Here is a 20,613-nt window from a genome sequence, read left to right on the forward strand (position 1 = left end):
GAGATAATTAAAAGTATTTGGTGATGAATTTAAGTGCAAGCTCTCTGACAGTTACTACAAATAAGAGTGACAAAATGGGCTCCAAATCTTAAGTTTCAGTCAAAAAATAGCAGACATATTTATGTTGAGAGACATTTTCTTAGAGTGAATCATATGTCGGAATTTAATCCAAGAACTTTACACATAAAGGAATTTTGAGCTATGTATGAATATTCTATGGAGAAAGAGTCAGGCAAGTCAATAAAACTCTAGTTACTGACTTAAACTATAAAAATAGAAACTGAACTCAAACACAAAGAAACACATTTACGTGTTTTGTTCCTTTTTCTTCTTTTTTATTCAGTAGTGAGAATAGAAAGAGATACTCTACCCCTGACCTACTGAGCTCCATATCTAGCTCTTTTTATTTTTTTATTTTGAGATAGGGTCTGGCTAAGTTGCCCAGGTTGTAATCCTTGCCTCAGATTCCCAAGTATCTGAAATTACAAGTGAGTATCACCATGCCTGCCTATGTATTTTGTTCTTCTTGCTAAATAAAGAACTTGAGTTTTTAAAATTGTTAATCAAAGACAACTACTTTCTGACTAGTCATTTTTTGTTATTCCTTCTTTTCTGGTTCTTTCTTAAATGTGATGATTTAATTATGAGGCTGAGAAGAAGACTTTGTTATGAATAACTGGAGGTATAGGACATGCAAGTGACTGATCCATGGACCACTTAGTAGTTAAATGGAGTAAAGCCAGACTTTCTCATTTCCAACACAGTGGAAATCTTTTAGCAACTGATTCTAAATATCCAAGCCCTTTCCTGGGAGTGTTATAATTTCATGAAGTGCAATGGTCTCTGCAAAATTAAGATTTGTCAGAGGGAAGTTTTATAAGATCTTTTTACCAGATTTAAAAGAGACAGAAAAATTGGTTTTGATGCTCCCTGAATAGAAGCAAGGATTAACAATATATTTTCTCTTTCCTAACCCATCCTTTAAGAAACATAGACTTGTAGAACCCAAAGAAACATTCTTCAGGAATGGAAATCAATTAAATACAAAATAAAAAAATTAAAATTAAGAGATAAAAACTAATTAAATGAAAGTACAAATACAATAGCTTTGGAGGATTTGGACTTCATATAATAGTTTTAAAAAGAGACAGAATTATAATAATATTTGATAATTATATATAAGGCTATCAACATACATATATTTTATTTGAAATCAGGATCTCACTAAGTTGCAGAGGGCCTCACTATGTAGCTGACTCTTTCTTTCAACCTGTGCAATCTTCCTGTCTCAATCTCCCAAGTACTGGGATTACAAGCATGTGCCACCATGTCCCGCTTATAGCGATGAATTTTAATATTTGGGTACATGTAAATATTGAGATACTGACAAATACATCAATATTCAGGAAATGTTTATTGAATTGTTTTTACTATCAAATATTCAATGGTATTAGAAAATATATTTTACCCATAAGTAACCTGACCTGATCTAAGACTGAAATTATTGATCATTGTTTATAGTTAATGTTTTATTCATTATTAAAGTGTAAATACATAATTTCTCCTGTTCTAATTAAACTTAAAAATATAAAAATCAGATAAAAGAGGCTATCAAGTCTAAAATTTAGCACCAGAAAGTAAGAATGTAAGTACCATCAGGGAGAATTTCACTTTGGGGTCCTTCTTTACCATGTCCTTCAAACAGTGATGGGGAAGGCCAGGCGTGTTAGCGCACGCTTGTAATCCCCGCACTTGGGAGGCAGAGACAGGAGGATAGCACAGGTTTGAAGCCAGCCGTGCGGGCTGGCTTAGGAAACCCTGTTTCCAAATAAAAAAGTATAAAATAATAGGTCTGGGAGTGTAGCCCGGAGGTAGAAGGGCTTCCAGGAACCCCAGTACCACCAAAAAAAAAAAAAAAAAAAGAGTGTCGGGGAAGGAGAAACACTCAAAAACACTCAATGAAGCAAGTAACGAGTCATGACACTAAGTGGCCAGGACAGATGACCTATGCTGCCACACACAAAGAGAGAACTGATGACCGCTGACTAGAGTCAAGATGTGTGCTCTGCTATGTGGATGGCTGGGCACTGGCCCCTTAACAAGGACCAATGTCCTTCCCAGCATCTTTTCACTCTATTTCATGCCTCACATAGGCTTATCTAGGAGTCAGCACTTGGTATTTTAAAAATCTCACTATAACTCCTTTTGTGCGTGTCATCTCTCAGACTCATTGATAGGGACCAAGTGAAGGAGATCCCATTATAACGCTCCATGATTCACCCATTACATTTCTGTCTCTATTAATCTTCCTTTTTTCCTTTCAAGCTTCTTACTATACCATAATTTATCTTTGTCATTATAATTTCCTCTATTCTCTCCCTTTTATTTTACTTGTCTTTAATAAACTAAATCCAACTCCTGGGATATTCCAATGTTGAAAAACAGAGAGGGTGGGAAATGAGAATTTATGCCCTGGAAAAGAAGAAAGTTACTTCAAGAAGTGATCAATTGTATCAGATGCTGCTGGGCATTTGACTGACTTTGAAATTGGGCTTTCAAATGACATATAGACACCTTCACCCTTACTGACAGTCTTTCTGAATGAGCAAAAAAAGATACATGCTAAAATTGCTTTTCATTAAAATTATGTTGAAAACTATGTAGTTTCAGGTATGTGGCTGGTATTGGGGATACAAACATATGTGCTGTCCCCAAAAATTCTGCAGTGTGAAAATGATCTGTGGTCTTTGAAGCCTCTCCCTCCTTTGTGGACTGAATGAGAGACAAGAATGGTGAGTACAACCAGCCGTGAAGATCATACTGAGGATGGAAAAGTGAGTATCTTCATCTTCTACGAAAAATAGTTAATTTATGAAGCCCATGCAGGAGAGGAGGTTTTCTTCCAGGCTCGGTATCATAGTAAGTCTTCACTGCTGAGACTTTTAGAGGTTTGTTTTCTTTTTTTTCTTTTACTCTGATGTCAATAAGAGAGCTCATGAGTCTCAACACAGGCAACCATTTTAGAAATGTAAGTATGGATCACCAAAATAATGGTGAGACTAAAATTATGAAAATTAATCATACGATCTTTTCTAGATCAATTTCTTCACATTTAACATCGAATAATTTTTTAGCTTTTAATTAAAGGTCACTTTGGTCCTGAACTTTTGGATAGACTTGGAAAATCTATAACTTTCCTATGAACTTTCATTCTTTTACTTAAAATATTTGAACATTGAACTGTTCCCATGGAGAGAATTTTTACCATAAGAGTTCCATTGAACACATATAATTAATACAACTCAAACTTCAACTTAATGCTATAATATATTTAATGCAACTATTGAAATCTTTGAAATGATGAATAAACTAAATAAAAAATTCTTTTCATTATGGAGAAAACCAAAATTTCTCAGCCTTAAAAAGTAAGTGAATGAAGAGTGGAAGAGAAGCTCATTTGAAAGAGAAAAGCAAGGAAGTAAAAGAGAGAAAAAGTACAACACTATATGGACAGTATTTGATACCTGGTCTTCAGGCTTTTTTTTTTTTTAATCACTCTTACCCCATTTTCTCTATATGCTTTTTTTTTCCCTCCCATGGTTATTCTTTTTTGTAAAAAATAATTTCTTGATTGACTCATAATAGCTTTGCATATTTATGAGATATAATGTAATGTGATGTGATGATTCATGTATGCATTCAGTAATGATCAACTCAGGGTAATTAGCATATTCATCATTTTAAATGTTGATCATTTCTTTATAGCAAATAGATTCAAAATTAGTTCTTCCAAGTATTTGGAGGTACACAAAGACTGTTGTCAACTCACCTACTTGGCCATAAAACACCAGAACCTATTCTTTCTTTTATAAATATGCTTTTATTGGTACATTGTAATTATACATCGCACTGTGGTTTAACGTGATTGAAGAATACATACATGCAGTTATTCTTTCTAACAAATAATAACATTGAACCAATTGACCATCCTCTTCTACTCCCTGATCCTCACTCCTCTCCCCTATCTCTGATAGTCATTACTCTACTCTTGACTTCAGTAAGATCAACGTTTTCAGATTCCACGTGTAAGTGAGGCCATATGGTATTTGCCTTTAAATCATAAAATCTGCAATTTGATACAAACACCACAGTTACTCTTTAGTAGCACATTTAGAACTCTCTAGACAGGAACGCTTGTCATACACCTGTGTTTCATTTCTTTTCTTTTTCTTGTTTTTGTACTGGAAGCTGATACACCCCCCCCCATCCTATTTTATATTTTTATTTTGAGACAGGGTCTTACTAAATTTCTGGGACTGGCCTTGAACCTGTGATTCCCCTGTCTCAGCTTCTCAAGTACTGAGATTACAGGCTTGCACCATCCTGCTGAGCTACTTTCCATTTTATTGTAGTCCAGAACTGAGGAAGAAAGAAAGAAAAAAAGAAAGAAAGAACAAAAGAAAGAAAGAAAGAAAGAACCCCCTCTTTGTTTGTAGAATAATTATGTTCATTGTTTAAATAGCTTCTAATATTTTTACTACACATTTTCAAAAAGCAATTCCAGTGTTAAGATTAACACATTTAAAAATAATAACTCCTGCACAAAAATCACAGTATGGAAATGTATGTGCCATTCTTTAAGTCTCAAAGTTGCTCATTATAGGATTTATGAGGTTTAATGAATATGGGGAAGCATCTATATCCACATCAGAAGTGGCTTTGCAATATCAAATGTATAATGATAGATATTTTTAAATTGATGTGAGTGTATGACATACATACAAAATGGCATTCATATCGTAAGCAGATGAACACAAACTGCTCTCATCCATAAACACAGCACTCAGCACACACACACTAGAACATCACCACTGCTCAGAAGCTTCTCTTTATTTCCCCTTCTGTCCACTAGCTTGCTCCCTGGGGACAACACTCTTTTTATTTTAATCCCATAGATTTGTTTTGCCAGTTTTTGTAATTCTCATGTATAACTACGCAGTATTGAGTTATTTATTTTGTTCAACACAGTGGTTTTGAAATTTATCTCTACCTTTGTGATTAGTAGTAGATCATTATATAGGATTTTATTGTTAGACTTTAGCTCAGTTTGACTTGTTCATTCTGCCGTGGTACCCATTGAGAGAGTTTGTAGTTTGCGAAGCTCACAAACAATAATGCTTAATTAATAGTAGTCAATGTTTTATAAAAATTTATACTGCACATAAATTTTTGTTGGGTATTAATTGCTATGAGTAGAATTTCTGCACCATAGGTTAGGTCTAGATTAAGCTTTAGTAAATACTGTCAAGCTGTAAATTTAATTTATATTCCCAGGAAAAGTGTAGGAGAGTTAATTTTATTATAAATACTCACTGATATTTTGGGTTTTTTCCATTTTTTAATTTATTTTTTGCTGTTCTTAAATTGACATATTTTTACATATGTATGGAGTACAGTTCAATATATATGCGTAGTATTTAATGGTCAAATCAAGGTAATTTGCATTTCTATCTCTTCAAACACATAATTTCTATGCATTGGAAGACTTCAGATTCTTTTTCTCTAGTTATTTTTAAACATAGTACAGATTGTTGTAGACTATAGTTACCCTGCTACGCTGAAGAACACTAGGACCAACTTCTTTCTGTGTTGTGGTACCATCATCCAGCCTCTCTCCATCTCCCTCTGCCTCCCCTTCCCGGGCTCCATCAGTTGCTATTCTACTCTCTTCTATGAAATACAACTATGAAAATGAAGCCATACCAAAGCGATACCTGAATTTCCATATCTATTTTAGAAAAATTTACAATTGTCAAGGAATCAAATAAGGTATCCATTAATGGATGAGCGAACAAAGAAAATATAGACTAGATACACAATGGAATATTACTTGACTATAAAAAAGTATAAAATTCTGTCATTTGCAGCAACATAGATGAACTAGAGGACATCATGATAAGGGAGGTAAGCTAGGCACAGAAAGATAAACACTGCATATTCACACTCATTTGTGAGATATTTGGAATTTTAAACTCTTGCCCATCTTATCCACACAGCTGGATCTATGAGGGGCCTGTATGAGATTATACAATATACTTATCAGTTTTTATTAGATTATATTTTGTTAATAGAATTGAAACAGATCTCTATTTCTTTTTTTCTTTTTTCTTTTTTTTTTTTTTTTGTGGTCCTGGGGATGGAACCCAGGGACATTCCACCTCCGAGATACACCCCCAGACCTATTTTTTATTCATTAAATAGCTGAGGCTGTCCTCGAACAATGATCATCCTGTCTCAGCCTCCCAAATGCTGGGATTGCAAGCATGTGCCACCACACCCAGCTGTCTCTCTATTCTTGATAAGAGTTCTTTTGAGTAGATTACAATATCTATCTCTCTTGCTTATGACAATCACATTTTAGTATTTAAATGCAAGTCAAAGCAATAATAATATTTTATTTTTCATTTTACTTTTAATAGCTATCAAGTGATAAAACATTTATAGAAAACATGACTTAAACATTTGGGATTTAATTTTTTTAATTACATGGCAATAATCATTCATATATATGGGGATTGAACGCAGAGGTATTCTATCTCTGGGTTATACCCTCAGCCCTATTTTTTTTAAACAGGTTTCTCTAAGTTGCTGAGTCTGAACCTGTTATCCTCCTGTCTCAGCCTCCCAAGTACTAGGATTATGAGCATGCACCAACTTATTCAAATATATCAACTAAAAATGTTACAAAAATAGATTATCATTTGAAGTGTTTTAATTGCAAGCCAGGCATGATGGCTCAAACATGTAATCCAAGTAGAAAGATCACAGATTCATGATTAACCTCAGCTACTTAGTGAGGCCCTTTACAACTTAGGCCCTGTTTCAAAATAAAGAATTAAAGATGAATTAAAGACTATGGCTGGGAGTGTAGCTTGGAGGTAAAAATGCTTCTGGTTTCAATTCCCAGTTCTGCAAAAAAAAAAAAAAGGAGAAGCAGAAAGAAAGAAAGAAAGAAAGAAAGAAAGAAAGAAAGGAAGGAAGGAAGGAAGGAAGGAAGAAAGAAAGAAAGAAAGAAAGAAAGGGACAGAGAGAAAGAAAGGGATAGCTAGAGAGAGAGAAAAGGAAGAAAGAGAGGAAGGAAGGAAGGAAGGAAGGAAGGAAGGAAGGAAGGAAGGAAGGAAGGATTGAAATATTTCAACTGCAATAATAAATGATGGGTTTTGCAGTTCAGTTCAGAAGCATGTATTCCAGGATTAATAAGTAAAATTTGTAAAAGAGAACTTATGGTCTGCGCTGTCCTCTCCAAACACTGCTCTCCTAAGGTGGCGTTTCCTGTTCTGGCCTGTGGTGAGGACTTCATTATCAACTCCACTAGGCACTAGGCAGATAACTCACACCCTCACCGAATGTCTGATGCTGCCCTCATTTCCTTCTGAAACAGGTAGCAATCTGCTGCCCAGTGAGCTCACCTGACTCAGGCTGTTTCCATTTCTCAGATATATTTTATTTTTTCTCCAGCTGCTCAGTATTTTGCTTATTTGATTTTTTCATCTTCAAGGCAAATTTTGGTCTGGTCATTGTGGAATTTTTATTATATATTTTTGACTGACTTTTCATGCATCTCTCCTTTCTGCACAAACACCTTAACGTTTTATAGCTTTTTTTCATTTAGGAGAAAATGTAATATGGGAAATATGTAATAAAATACTCACATTATTCATATTTCCACACTTCAACCCAGTGCATTTTATGGTTTTTCCTATTACCTTCTGCCTGGGCACATACATTGATATAGATCTGATCAAAAGAACACAACATATTTTGCTAGTGTGTGCAATGATGTCAGCACACGTGCTCATTTTTATTGGTTTTACTTGTATCTCCCAGCATCCCAAGAAAAATCTCAATGACAGCTCTTAATCTCTCTGACAACTGAAGGACTGATAGGCAACTGACTTTTTCCCTAATTCTCACACTCTTTAATAAAAAAAATCTCTAGAAGTCATATAAATTGTGGATTTGTGATAGTTGGCTCAATGTTATTTCTACTCACAGCTAAATGTCTATGAAGAATGTAACTCAAGATATGTTATTTTAAATGATATGAATTAAAAGATAATGATAGTAGGCAAATAATAACAACCTTCTTTCCTTTTTTACAGAAAGTCAGAGAGAAAAATATTTCTTCTCTCCTTTTCTTTTGATTCTCCTGTATCAGCCTCTCATTGCTCTTTCAGGCATGCACCACCATGCCCAGCTCTTCATCTATTACCAGTGGTGATATTTACCTCTTAATCTTGAAATACTCTGTGAGTTTTTATGGTTTTTGTTTTGGTATATAAAGAGAACCAGTTCCTCTTCTTCTGTATTATTATGCTGAAATTATAGAAACAATCTTCTATTTGACAAAGCCAAAGGTATGACTTCTTTAATTTTGTTTTATACATAGATATTGGTAGATTTGAGTATATGTACATTTATATTATACCTACAAACTTATAACTGCACTATAGAAAATTATTTTCAATCACCAGCACTTTGCCTCACCAGGGGGCACAGAGCTGTCCCACTTGTCTTTACTGAATCACAATGTGTTTAATGCAAACCTCAACAGAAACACAGAAAACCAATTTTAAAGAAACACCATTTTTCACAATGATCATATTATTTCGTTTTTGAAAGTGGATAAAATCAGTGACAAAGTAACAGATAAGAGAATGATACAATAATTTCATAATTTTTCTTCATTTAGGAAATATAATTTTGTTCAAAACTGAACAAAATTTTAACAAAATTTTTCTCTGCTTTTTCTACTGTCATCCTGGGTCTCTTTTTTTTAACATCCAGGGAATGTAAAATCATTAACTGTAGGATGGAACTTCTAAGGGAAGGAGTATTTGTACCCATCTGACATTACTAAAGTAGAAGAAAAATGAAAATGAGTCCCTTAAATTTTTTAATTAATTCTTTTCTTACTTAATGCAAAATATACAACCCATAGTATTTATTTCTCACTTTTAATGTTTGTGGTAGTAGAGATTGAATTTAAAGGCATTCTACCTCTGAGCTACACTCTCAGCCCTTTTTATTTTAAAACAGTGTCTCACTGAGTTCCTGAGGGTCTCACTAAGTTGCAGAGGCTGGTCTTGAACCTGAGATCTTCTTGTTTCAGCCTCTCAAGTACTGGGATTAAAGTTGTGTACGACTGCACCTGGTTAAACTCATGATACTTAAAGCCATCCAACCTAACCTAATCCAATCACTTAAGAATAGATTATTAGTTTATTATGGGTTAAATGAGAGAAACTAAAATTGCTGTCCCAGACCTAATCTACAGGCAATCCATTATACCAAAAATCTGTTGAAAATAGAAATATTTTCAGCAGTTGATATTGATAGAAGTGAAAAACATATTTTTACTAAGAAATTTACAAAGATGTGTCAATGAGTTAAATAAGAAAGGCATTTTTTAAAATGGTAGAGTTACGCCGGGCGTGGTACCCCCGCCCGCTTGTAATCCCCGCGCTTGGGAGGCGGAGACAGGAGGATGGCGCAGGTTCGAAGCCAGCCATGCTGGCTTACGAGGCCCTGTTTCAAAAAAATATAAAAAAAAAATAGGTCTGGGAGTGTAGCCCAGAGGTAGATGGGCTTCCAGGAACCCCAGTACCACTAAAATGGTAGAGTTGTAGAGTTCTGTACTGGCAAAATATTGCTAATGGAATCATAGTTTAAGAAGCTTAAAATCAGAATTATGGAGATACCAAGGCCCACTCTGAATGAAGTTAATAAGACCAGTGAGTTTTTCCTGTGGTCATGTGCTTCTGTAAAACATTTTAACATATTACTTCTACCTGAAATTTCATCTGTTTACCTGAAGCAAAGGGGGTGCATGACTATCTCTAATTTGGACTACATAGGACATCGCATATGGTCCATTACTCCCAATATAGTGAAGTTAATGCTGACAATCCCCAAATAGAAAAGGCTCCCGGGAAAATATCCACAACATCTGTACCAACTTGCCTGGTGCATAAATATGCAATGCTAGAGGTTACCTCACAATGATGTAAGTCCTTAACTAACCCTAGTCCTGAAAGTACCTGGGGAAGATGAGGTTAGAAATGAATACAACTTAACTGCTATGATAAAGATTTATTTATTCTCTCTCCACTGAAAAATAATGATGAAGTCTCATTGACATATTACAAAACCATTAAAAGTGTGCCACTAAAAGATAAAGAGAAATGTATCATAGACTGCATTCTAATAAATTAATAAGAATATCATATTTATTTGAATTTTGTGACAGTTACAGTATGTGTCAGCTTATCTAAATATGAAGTTTATTTTATTCATTGTTTCATGATAAATCAATGGTCATTTAGCATTTGATTCTGTACTTGGAATTTTTATTGCTGCATTATAATTGTTTATCATAGTGAGGCTCAGAGTTATAACTATATACACACAAGCGGCATTCATTTTGTGCCTCCTCTTTGGCTACCACCCTACTCTTCTCCCCATACATAGTCTTTAAGTCCATACAAATAATTGTGTCTGAACAAAAGGTGATTTAAATAATTACTTTTGCCGGGCGTGGTGGCGCACGCTTGTAATCCCTGCACTTGGGAGGCAGAGACAGGAGGATCGTGCTGGTTCGAAGCCGGCCGTGCTGGCTTAAGAAACCCTGTTTCCAAATAAAACTATAAAATAGGTCTGGGAGTATAGCCCAGAGGTAGAAGGGTTTTTCAGGAACCCCAGTACACCAAAAAAAATTAATAATTACTTTCATCAGCTCTCCCCTCTCCTCCCTATTTCCTAAGTTGCCCTTGCCCATTCCATTAATGTTTTCCTCATTTATGTGAGGTCTTCTTTATTTCCAGTTTCTCTTTACCTTCCACATATGGGTGAAGCATATGGCTTTCACTTTTTGTAACTGGATAATCTCAATAAGCATAATTTTCTCAAGTCACACCCATTTTTCTACAATGATGCAGTTATGTTCTTTTTTTATGGCTCAGTAGAATTCCATTGTGTGTATATACCATAATTTCATAATCCATTCATTTGTTGATGGACACCAAGGCTGCTTCCATAGTTTGGCCATCCTGAATTGAGCTGCTATAAACAGGGAAATGTATGTCTCTATAGTAATTTGATTTCAATTCATTTGAGAAGATCCTCAGACGTGGTATGGCTCGTCATAAGGTGGTTCCATTCCGAGTCTTTTAAGGAACCTCCATACTGATCTCCATAATGACTGTACTAATTTGCAATTCTACCAACAATGTATAAGATCATCTTTTTTTTTTTTTTTGCAGTACTAGGGATGGAACCCAGGGGCGTTGTTCCTCCAAGCTACACCCCCAGCCATATTTCTTGTTCTTTATTTTGCGGTGCTGGGGATTGAACTTGGGCTCTTTCCCATGCTAGGCAAGAGCTCTACCACTGAGCTACATACCCAGACCTTATTCTTTATTTTGAAACAGGATCTCACTGAGTTGGAAAGGACCTCACTAAGTAGCTGAGACTGGCCATGAACCACAATCCTCCTGACTCAGTCTCCCAAATGCTGGGATTACAAGCATGTGCACCACGCCCAGCTCATCTTTCTTTAAAGGTGTTTCATAAGAGCACATAAACTTTTCTTCCCCAAATGCCTGGATCTATCTTTCAATGAAGTACATTAACTTCCCTGAAAGGGCCCCATGCTTGCAGCTGATATTAAGCACGTGAAACGTTAGATACCAAACCTATGCTCCTGAGTCCAACTAACATTTCCTGACTTGCTATAGCAGTTGTGGTGCTTGTGGACATATCAGTGCCATCTCCTGCAGTCCTCTTGTGCTACTGAGGTGTTTCATTGCCAATATTCTCTTGTTTCAGGTGATAGATTCTTGCAGGAATCTCTAAGACCTTGCACGCTCACTAGGATCCTAGGAATGTGTTGTGGGAGAGCATTACTTTCTTCTTCAAAAGTAAAAGAATGGCCGGGCATGATGGCGCACGCTTGTAATCCCCGCGCTTGGGAGGCGGAGACAGGAGGATGGCATAGGTTCGAAGCCAGCCGCGCTGGTTTAAGAGACCCTATTTCCAAATAAAATATATATAAAAAATAGGTCTGGGAGTGTATCCCGGAGGTAGAACGGCTTCCAGGAACCCCAGACCACCAAAAAAAAAAAAAAAAAAAAAAAAAAAAAAAAAAAAAAGTAAAAGAATGCCATTTTAGCAAGACACCAAATCAGTCCGACTACCTGCTTTTCCGTATAAAGCCAAACTATCAAAAACTAAAAATCTAATTTAGCAGTATACTACAATACAGTTTTTCTTCTTTAGATTAATCTTTTGGGATATTGCTGTCCTTTCTTTACTAAAGTGTAAAATTCTAACCTAATTAAGACCACGCTTTTTCTACACCTAGAAAGCCCCCTGAACATTCACATCTTAACACAGAAGGTTAAGCACATTACCTGTCATATTTCTATGTTCATTTAAAATATTTAGCCTCAGCCGGGCATGGTGGTGCACGCTTGTAATCCCAGAATTTTGGAGGCTGAGACTGGAGGATCGCAGTTCGCAGCCAGCCTCAGCTACTTAGTGAGGCCTTCTGCAACTCAGTGAGACCCTGTTTTAAAATAAAGAATAAAAAATAGGGCAGGGGGAGTAGCTTGGAGGTCAAATGCCTCTGGGTTCCATCCCCAAACCTGCAAAAAAAAAAAAAAATGTTTAGCCTCTCAGGTGCCAGTGTCCAGCCCTAAGAGGGTCGAGGTTTGTGTGTTGGTGATAGAGGAGCCGAGGTCGAATGAGAGAAGAATTGCCACACGAGATCAATCTTCTCCATTTTATTCAGGATTTGTCACAACTTTTATATTTTCTTTTTTGGCAGAAAAGCGAGGGCATATCCATGCAAGCAGGATCTCCAAGGACAGGAAAAGTTTTATTTTTTATAGAGTTTAGGGCAAGGATGTCAGACATTTAAATAATCATAGTATGCTTTGTCTCACTTCACAAGGCTGACTTAAACCTAATATTATACATTGGCCCAAACTAAGGTCAGTTTGAGCTTTATGTTTGGCCCAAACTTTATCTTTGGGAAAAAATCTTTGCTGCCTGAGTCTCTCATAAGCCACTACCCATCAGTTTTAGTTATAATGTTTATACATAAAATTCCAATTATACATATTAATCCAAATAATCCTAAAATGATTTTTTTGAAGAAAGGATTGCTAGACATACTTCATGGGGGATCTACGCCGTTGTGGATCCCCTGATCGAGTTTTCTCAAGATCTGCATGAGATGCTGTAGCACTCAGGAATAGCTGGTCTTGGTCAAAACATTTAAGGAGTACAGATACTTTTGGTATCTTCACATAGTTGCTAGACATGATTTCATTGACACCAGTGAGAGAAAATTAATACCTATTGATTTTGTTGGAGGCCACTTCTGAATGGCATTACGGGGCTTTGGGAAAGATAGTTCATCTCACACAGCTTATTATTTCCGAACAGAATAAAATACCTTTAAGAAAGATGAGCTGGGCTGATGGCATTCTACCTTTGAGCTACACCCTCAACCCTATTTTTTATTCTTTATTTTGAAACAGGGTCTCACTGAGTTGCAAAGGGCCTCACTAAGTAGCTGAGGCTCCCTGAGAACCGCTATTCTCGTCTCAGTTTCCCAAATGCTGGGATTACAGGTATGTGCCACCGAGCCCAGCTAATAGAATAAATTTTTAAAAGAATATTTGTTCTGAGCATTTGATGACACATTTCTAGCTGTGCACTAAGGGCATAGTAGCAAATGCTTGCTGGAATAAAGTTTATTAAAGTTTATTTGACTTGTAATTTAATAGGATGAATATCTTTGATCCTCTTTTGAAAAAAATAAGAAAAATAACCATTTAGTAAGAAAAAAGAGCCCATGCCACCACCTCCACACCATCTTAATGACTGAAATTGTAAAGTGGGGACAGCATCTGTTTGCATCTGAATTCCCACTTATGACATCTTTCTAGATGACAGTTTTGATTTCACTAATAACCTCTGTCCCCAAATATTTCATTAGCTTGGCTCTCTGAAGTGTAAGTAAGGGGAAAAAATAAAGAAGTATTTTATGAGCTCAGTGGAGCACTTCTATTTCTTACTTTATCTTTTTCTAAGGCATTAGTTTCTTCTTCAAGTTTGAATATACTTCTATAATTATTGGAAATTTAGAAATTGGCTAAGTCCTTTCATGGCAGCCTTACACAAGCAGTGAATTTAATGAATCCAGGGCTCTAGGTTGCAGAGTAAATGAAGCTAAGCAAATGTTGACTTTTAGCCATTCTAGGTTAGCACTCCAAAGGTATCACCTGTGGGGCGAAGCATCTGATATGGAGTAAAAGAGAAGAAAGGACCACTGAGACCAACAGGATGCATGGTTACCAGAAGGAATTACGGGCCTCAGTTCTGAAGGTTCTATGGGATATGAGGTCACACATTATGGGTTTAAGATAAAACTCACTTGGTTTTACACACACACAAAGTTGTTTTGCTGGAAGAAAAGTGTGTAATAGTACTTCACTGTGTATGTTACGGGGAAAAAGTCTGGTGATATGACTTACAACAGTCTATAATCAGAACTTGAAATGAATATCATATATTAAGTCCCATTGTTATAGAGTCAAGATGAACTTTCAGAGTTTGGGAAGCCTTTTCCATAAAAATGGTTTAATAAATTTTTTTTCCTAGAAGCTAAGATTTTGTGAAGCATTTTAGATGGACCTCAGACTGTTGTAGAGATAGAAGAACTAATGTTTTCTGCACAAAATAAGATGCACATGTCTAAAGTCAGACTTATGTCCAGCAAATTATAGCAATCACTTTCAGATCTAATCAGAGTTGAAGATGTGGAGGAACTCTTATGTGAGTGAAGGCTCAAGTAGTTGGTTATTCACGAAATAAATGTCAAACTTTGGACAATAATGTTTCTCAGTGTGTACAGGAGAAAAAATATTCAAATTTATCTACTAAGCAAAAAAGGTATATAGCATGTTTGCACACAACTGAAATAGGCACTTAGATATGATGGCTCTTTCCTGTCTACTGAATTCAACTCGAAACATCGCTCCTTTGATTTCTTTCCCACCTCAACATGTCAGTGTCAGTCTACTCATCCTATTCCCTGCTTTATCACTATTGCTCTGAACTACATTATGATATGAGACTATAATATACCAACAAAAATTTAAAAATTAAATTGGTAATTAAGAATCTAAAAAACCTATGGAAACATCAGCAAATGAAAGACTCTCTTTTTTAATATACTTTTATTGGTGCATTGCAGCTTCATGTCATAATGTAGTTCAGAGTGGTAGGGACATACATGCACACAGCAATTGGTGAGCTGCCCCCTGGTTCCCTCCCCATTCCCTCCCATTCCCCATATATGACATCGATTTTGGCATTGATAATTTCACAGATGTGCATAACATCAATGGAAGTGTTTCCTTCACTAATTCTCCCTTCCCCGCCCTTTCCTGGACCCCCTCCATCACTCTACAGAGGCTCTCTTCTATCTAAAGTACCTCTTGGGGTGCTCCCTGCGCAGCTCCACAGAGCTGCTATGACTAAAATATCAACAGAGGGGCCTACAAGTCTGAGCCTTGCTCTGGGCAACAATCGGAGGCCAGCAGACACAAAATCAAGTAGATGAGGTGGTGTACAGAATGAGAGTCAACATGGACAAGATATTAGAGAGAGACCAGATGATTTCTGAGTTAGACAACTATGCAGACGCACTGTAGGCAAGAACTTCTCAATGTGAGACAAGTGCTTCCAAGTTGAAGAGAATATTCTGGTGGAAGAATTCTAAGATGTGGCCATAGGGATTAGTGTCCTGATTGTCGTCCTCCTCCTCCTCCTCCTCCTCCTCATCATCATCATCATCATCATCATCTTCTTCTTCTTCTTCTTCTTCTTCATCATCATCATCTTGTGGAATGTCTTCTAATGAAGAACCGGTGAAACTCGGGCCTGCGTTCAGGAAACCTTTTTCAGACTTTGAACTTAGAACCTGATATATTATCAAGCTTACCTACTGTTATTTCCAAAATGATTATTTTTGTTAGTTCACAAAAAGTTCAGTTTCTAGGACATGTACCTTTTTTTTTTTTTAATATGCACTCTAAACTAGAGGTGTGGCCAGCTCTGCCCACATTCTTTACCACACCTTCACAGATTTACCTATGAGCTGATAAAGAGAGCTTCTTAAACTCAGGAGTGTGGTAATCTAGTCACGGAGTTGTCACTAATTAATTGCCATTGATTCCAGTTACAAGGACTTGTTTCAAGTTAATTCTCCTGGTCATTTGACATTGAGAACCACATTTTAAACCTTTAGGTAGTAAAATTTTCAACTTGTACATTCTAGAAATAATGCTGCTGTCCAATACCAATTTGTGACAATAACAAGCTGTGCCTTATTTTGATACTTTCTTGGTTCCTTGTAAGAGAACCCTCTCCTTTTTGTAAGCACTACTGACTCTTGCTGTATTTAAAATAAGATGCTGGTAAAAAAATGTTGCTCTTACTTTAGATATGAAGACATCTACTTTCTTGTTATCCATCACTTGCTAAAATATTATATTAATTAGAAGTATTAACCCCTTTTGAAATTTTCATAAAACTATGAATATAACCAAAGTTTCTATTTTTCCAAAAAGTTAAATTCAAATAAAATGTTTCTAAGTCTGTCCCTGACAGATAATTCAGAAAAATGCCCAATAAAACTCAAGATGCCCATCAGAAGGAAAATAGTTATGTCATGTGTGAAACTTCAAGTCCTTGACTGACCTGCCTTGCCTTCAAAATGCTGTAGATGATTCAACCCCACATTCAGCATTTTTTATAGGAGTTAGAGGTCCAAGCTAGACTCTTACTTTTTTTTTTTATCTTCTACTTGTGAACAGAGTTCCCCCAGCACTTTGTAGACTATCAGCTGTATATTCTAGTGTGTCTCCAATAATGATGTGAGCTATGGTATTATAGCCCTCGAGCATGCCATTTGTATCCCTGCCCCTTACCTGCTCCAGTCCTTATAGACGATAGCTTTCTTTAAGTTTGTTTCCTAATTTTATCCATATTTAACTTCTTATGTCAATTTGCGCCTCTCTCTCTCTCTCTCTCTCTCTCTCTCTCTCTCTCTCCCTCTCTCTCTCTCTCTCTCTCTCTCTCTCTTTCTCCCTCTCCCTCTCCCATTCCCTCTCCCTCTCCCTCTCCCTCTCCCTCTCCCTCTCCCTCTCCCTCTCCCTCTCCCTCTCCCTCTCCCTCTCCCTCTCCCTCTCCCTCTCCCTCTCCCTCTCTCTCTCTCTCTCTCTCTCTCTCTCTCTCTCTCTCTCTTTCTCTCTCTCTCTTTTGAGGTGCTGAGGATGAAACCCAGAGGCTTTCTACCTCCGAGCTATACTCCCAGACCTATCCTATTTTCTATTTTATTTGGAAACAGGGTCTCACTAAGTTGCTGAGAGCCTCACTAAGTAGCTGAGGCTGGCTTTGAACCTGCCCACTCCTCCTGTCTCGGGGTCCCAAGCATGGCAATTACAAGCGTGCGTCACCACGCCCGGCTCCTATGGTGGTTTTCTAAGTGACAGCTACAATGAAGCCTCGGTCAGAGGCAGGTGACATTTCACAGAAGAGAGCTGATAGAGACGTTTTCTTCCATGTCACAAACTGTCTGCACAAGATGCTGTTTTGGAAATAACTGCTGTCAATCAAGAGACTTTCACTGTCTACCTGAGACTTCTAACATCAAGGGAGGTGGCTTAAAAGTGAGAGTTTCCTAGGAAGGAAAGCAAGTCAGAAGGCACTGAGGAAAACATACATAGGCTTTTCTGTTCCGTGGCCCACTGTTACTAGAATATCCTAAAATTCTTGTTCACATGCTAGAATGTATTATAAAGCAGCAACAGCTAAGGTGCTCCAGGACAGAGATCCATGTCTTTCATTCCTGCTCACATCACTGAGATAATTTGATGTTAGAAACACGTCTCGAACTGAGCCCAGCTGCAAGGAAGCATTTGTCGTGTCAGGACATGAGCACACCCACAGCTTAGGGCCTGCCTGGAGCTGCTCTCCTCTTGACCTCTCCCCGTGGCTGGGTACTGAACAACCTACTGGCTCAGTCATACTGAGTACTGAGTAACCCACTAGCTCCTGTATTAACTTGGGAATGCCTCTCTGTGTCTGTGCATTTAGCTGAGAACTTGCCCACTACAATTAGCTGAAATAAGGTGTTTATAAATATGAAAAAATAAAGTGCCTCTTGTATTCTAATTACTCCCTAGCTTTCACATATGAAAAAAGCATACGACCCTTCACTTTATTTTTCATTGGTATATTGTAGTCATATATCTTAATGAGGTACAAGATGGTAGAGGGATACATACACACATCACTTATTCAGTGACTAATTTTACTTAATGCATTGGACCCTAGGGGGAAATGCTGTCCAATTATTGTGGTAGCCAATAATTCAATTGAGCTCTGAAATATATTTCTATTACATCTAAGTTAATATTTGTTAATTTAAAGTTGGAGGATTTCATAACTATAAGGAGCACAGTGTTTGTAAAGTCTAAAGTATGCAAAAGACTGAAAGTTATAATTTTTTAAGACGGTGGGGTTTTGCCTTATCCCACGTGCATGGTATATACGCCACTATCCTTTTCCTCAAACGCGCCTCTACCAGAGATGACTTCCTTTATATCAGAATGGAGCTAAAGAGTCCTCCAGCATTTGGGATTTCTTTTTATTTGTCCTGAGCACAGTCTGTGCTCTTCCAGCCCATGTAGCTTCATTATCTTTTGAAAGGTCAGTAAACATCTCTGTGAAATTTCCTTTTAGGGTCCTGAAAAGTGCTTTTACTTTCACCATGTTTAAATGCAATTTTGGATAATCAGAAAACATTTTTTTCATTATGGCAGCCAAAAATCAAAGAGGAAGAGTTTGCAAAAGGTGAAATGAAACAGGAAGACAGATTTAAGAGTTGAATCTTCTTTTCAGTTTTGCATTGTGATAGCCCAGGGGGTGACCTCTATTACTTTTGGGCATGCCTTCTCATCTGCCCAGCCAAAGTAATGACTTTGTTAAAGGGACCTCATTTGATATCTGGGAAGGATGAATTAATAGGTGACAGTTTGAATCTCTCTGGTGGCTTTCTTTGGACTCTTGAGATTTTGTGCCCAAGAGTTCTCCTTGTTGGCATTCCATCTTCCTTTTTAGTGTTTATTGTCTGTCCTTCATGAGATACATTCAGTGCTGAATGGATACTGGAGCCACAGTTCAAGCAGTCCAAGGCTAAACTAGAAAAACAGCTTGATGAAGTCAGAAGGAAATAAAATAGATTTGTGAAAGTATACATCAAATTATAGTCTTAGTCAGCTTACAAAATACTGTAAACTAATTTGCCAAAATAACAATAAAGTTAAGAGACACTTTGCTACAGTGCTGTTCCTTTTTTCCTATTCTTAGCTGATATTTCTGTAACGTTGAAATTGAGCTGGGGAGTCACAAAGGAGGTAACATCAGGAGGTAAACACCAGCCGAGTTATCAAAAAAGCTGCTTTAATCAAACTGGGTCCCTCACAGAGGATATCTCCGGACCCTGGGGGAAGGAACCGATGAGCCATGTGCAGTCTGCAGAGTCGCGTGGTGGAGTGGAAGTATCGATGTTTAAAGTGGGGGGGGCACTAGCAGTGTGGACCCCTAGAGTCCCTCTCACAGCATCTCCACTCTGGCTCCCGGGGTTGGGCCTCCTGTCTCCACTTCATTCCGTGGGGAAAGGGAGGAACCTAACCTATCAATTTCATGTTGAGAAAATCAACTCTGCTGACCATGCCTTCTTCTGCATCCACCCTCTCTTCTCTCTTTTTGCCTTGTGTGTTCACACCAGTAGTTTCAGCTCCCAGGAGAAAAAAACTTAGTTACAGTTTCAGCTATCATCATATACTCTGGACTTCTCTGAGGGTTTCAGAAGGAAATTTAGTATATCATATTTTCTGCTTTTTGGCTTTTGAAGAGGTTTATGTTCCCTCTATCAGAGAAACAGGAGACTAGAAAAACTACAAACAATGGGTGAAAGTGATATTCTGCCTGTACTCCCATGAATCTTAGCAAAGGACTCACCTAAAGAAAAGTCACAATCTGGACAGAAAAGAAGACAGAAAAATAAAAAAAAGAGCCAGAAGTGGTGGCACATGCTTGTAATCCCTGCGCTTGGGAGGTGGAGACAGGAGGATCATGCAGGTTTGAAGCCAGCCGCACTGGTTTAAGAGACCCTGTTTGAGGATCGTGCAGGTTCGAAGCCAGCCATGCTGGCTTAAGAGGCCCTGTTTTAAAAAAAAAAAAAAAGTATAAAAATAGGTCTGAGAGTGTAGCCCGGAGGTACAAGGATTTCCAGGAATCTCAGTACCACCATGGAAAAAAAAAAATCAAAAGAAAAATGAGAAAAAAAAAACATTTTAAACCATAAAGCAAACATAGAGAAAAAAGATTCTCGATGGGAGTTGAGTCATGATAAAAGAATTACCTAGTTAATCAGTATAGTTATTGCTTTCATTACTATTATGTTACAGTATT

General features: G+C 37.2%; 1 pseudogene across 1 annotated transcript in view; it reads right to left on the minus strand.

Moving 5' to 3' along the window:
- Positions 1 to 20,613, minus strand: part of LOC308258657 (proteasome maturation protein-like) — a 65,620-nt pseudogene that overhangs the window by 20,476 nt on the left and 24,531 nt on the right. Inside the window, exon 2 of the transcript in view lies at positions 5,609 to 5,743. The product of the transcript in view is annotated as a proteasome maturation protein-like (transcript). The remainder of the gene's footprint in view (positions 1 to 5,608; positions 5,744 to 20,613) is intronic.

Source organism: Muscardinus avellanarius (assembly GCF_963383645.1).
Source record: "Muscardinus avellanarius genome assembly, chromosome: 2".
NCBI classification, from domain to species: domain Eukaryota; kingdom Metazoa; phylum Chordata; class Mammalia; order Rodentia; family Gliridae; genus Muscardinus; species Muscardinus avellanarius.